The sequence below is a fragment of the Arachis stenosperma genome, chromosome 2 (genome assembly GCF_014773155.1).
Source record: "Arachis stenosperma cultivar V10309 chromosome 2, arast.V10309.gnm1.PFL2, whole genome shotgun sequence".
Taxonomy (NCBI): domain Eukaryota; kingdom Viridiplantae; phylum Streptophyta; class Magnoliopsida; order Fabales; family Fabaceae; genus Arachis; species Arachis stenosperma.
The window spans coordinates 64,005,309-64,008,089 of record NC_080378.1 but is presented as its reverse complement, the minus strand read 5'-3'; the positions used below and the strand labels follow the sequence as shown (position 1 = coordinate 64,008,089).

The following is a 2,781-nucleotide window of genomic DNA, read 5'->3' as shown; positions in this document are numbered from 1 at the left end:
TTCAGGGAGCCACAAAGGTGATCAGGTCAATGTTGTATAGTCCCAACACCAAACTTAGAGTTTGGTTGTAGGGATTCAACACCAAACTTAGAGTTTGGTTGTGGCCTCCCAACACCAAACTTTGAGTTTGACTGTGGGGGCTCTGTATGACTCTGTACTGAGAGAAGCTTTTCATGCTTCTTCTCCATTGTTAAAGAAGAAGATCCTTGAGCTTTAAACACAAGGTAGTCCCCATTCAATTGAAGGACTAATTCTCCTCTGTTAACATCTATCACAGCTCCTGCTGTGGCTAGGAAGGGTCTTCCAAGGATGATGCATTCATCCTCCTCCTTCCTAGTGTCTAAGATTATGAAATCAGCAGGGATGTAAAGGCTTTCAACCTTTACCAACACATCCTCTACCAATCCATAAGCTTGTCTTACTGACTTGTCTGCCATTTGTAATGAGAATAAGGCAGGCTGTACCTCAATGATCTCCAGCTTCTCCATTACAGAGAGTGGCATAAGATTTATGCCTGACCCTAGGTCACACAGAGCTTTTTCAAAGGTCATGGTGCCTATGGTACAGGGCATTACAAATTTTCCAGGATCTTGTCTCTTTTGAGGTAAAGTTTGCTGAACTCAGGTATCTAATTCACTAATGAGCAAGGGAGGTTTACCTTCCCAAGTCTCATTACCAAATAACTTGGCATTCAGCTTCATGATAGCTCCTAGCTATTGAGCAACTTGCTCTCTAGTTACATCTTCATCCTCTTCAGAGGAAGAATAGTCTTCAAAGCTCATGAATGACAGAAGGAGGTTTAATGGAATCTCTATGGTCTCTATATGAGCCTCAGATTCCTTTGGGTCCTCAATAGGGAGCTCCTTCTTGGTTGGGAGACGTCCCATGAGGTCTTCCTCATTGGGATTCACGTTCTCCCCTTCCTCATTACATTCGGCCATTTTGACTATGGCCTTACACTCTCTCTTTGAATTCTCTTCTGTATTGCTTGGGAGAGTACTAGGAGGAGTTTCAGTGATTTTCTTACTCAGCTGGCCTACTTGTGCCTCTAAATTTCTAATGGATGACCATGTTTCATTCATGAAACTTAGAGTGGCCTTAGACATATCAGATCCTAAATTTGCTAAGTTAGAGGTATTCTGTTCATAATTCTCTGTCTGTTGCTGAGAAGATGATGGATAAGGCTTGATATTGCTGAGCCTATTTCTTCCACCATTATTAAAGCCTTGTTGAGGCTTTTGTTGATCCTTTCATGAGAAATTTGGATGATTTCTCCATGATGAATTATAGGTATTTCCATAAGGTTCACCCATATAATTTACCTCTGCTATTGCAGGGTTCTCAAGATCATAAGCTTCTTCTTCAGAAGATGCCTCTTTATTGCTGTTGGATGCATTTTGCCATCCATTCAGATTTTGAGAAATCATGTTGACTTGCTGAGTCAACATTTTGTTCTGAGCTAAAATGGCATTTAGAGCATCAATTTCAAGAACTCCCTTCCTTTGAGGCGTCCCATTATTCACGGAAATCCTCTCAGAAGTGTACATGAACTGGTTATTTGCAACCATGTCAATAAGTTCTTGAGCTTCTGCAGTCTTTTTCTTTAGGTGAATGGATCCAGCTGCAGAATAGTCCAATGACATCTTAGAGAACTCAGATAGACCATAATAGAATATATCTATCATGGTCCATTCTGAAAACATGTCAAAAGGACATCTTTTGGTCATCTGTTTGTATCTTTCCCAAGCTTCATAGAGGGATTCACCATCTTTTTGTTTGAAGGTCTGAACATCCACTCTAAGCTTGCTCAGCTTTTGAGGAGGAAAGAACATAGCCAAGAAGGCCGTGACCAGCTTATCCCAGGAGTCCAGGCTATTTTTAGGTTGAGAGTCTAACCATGCTCTAGCTCTGTCTCTTACAGCAAAAGGGAAAAGCATGAGCCTATAGACTTCAGGATCTACTCCATTAGTCTTAACAGTCTCACAGATCTGCAAGAACTCAGTTAAAAACTGGTAGGGATCTTCTGATGGAAGTCCATGAAACTTGCAGTTCTGTTGCATTAGAGTAACTAGTTGAGGTTTCAGCTCAAAATTATTTTCTCCAATGGCAGGAATTGAGATACTTCTTCCATCAAACTTGGAAGTAGGTGTAGTATAATCACCAAGCATCCTTCTTGCATTATTGTTGTTGGGTTCAGCTGCCATCTCCTTCTCTTGTTCGAAAATTTTAGTTAGGTTGTCTCTGGATTGTTGTAATTTGGCTTCTCTTAGTTTCCTCTTCAGAGTCCTTTCAGGTTCAGGGTCAGCTTCAACAAGAATGCCTTTTTCCTTATTCCTACTCATATGAAAGAGAAGAGAACAAGAAAAGAAGAGAAGAGGAGTCCTCTATGTCATAGTAAAGAGGTTCCTTATTATTAGTAGAAGAAGAAAGGGAATAAGAAGAATGGAGAATCCAAACACAAGGGTAAGGATAGAGGTAGGGATTTGAGATGAAGAGAAGTGTTAGTGAATAAATAAATAAATAGAGGAAGATGAGAGAGAGAATTCGAAAATTAATTTTGAAAAGCAGTTAATGATTTTTGAAAATTAAAGGTGAGATAGAATTAAAATTAAAATTTAAAATTTAAAACAATTAGTTAATTAAAAAGAATTTTGAAAAAAAGGTGAGATGTTTTTGAAAAATTAGAGAGAGAAAAGTAGTTAGGTGGTTTTGAAAAAGATAAGAAACAAAAAAAGTTAATTAGTTAGTTGAAAAAGATATTAAAATCAATTTTGAAAAGAT

The 2,781-nt window shown here is 38.6% G+C and overlaps 1 non-coding gene across 1 annotated transcript; it reads left to right on the top strand.

Moving 5' to 3' along the window:
- Positions 1 to 1,701: 1,701 nt before the first annotated feature.
- Positions 1,702 to 1,805, top strand: LOC130964132 (small nucleolar RNA R71). The gene has a single exon (XR_009080240.1). It is a non-coding gene; the product is annotated as a small nucleolar RNA R71 (small nucleolar RNA).
- Positions 1,806 to 2,781: the final 976 nt, after the last annotated feature.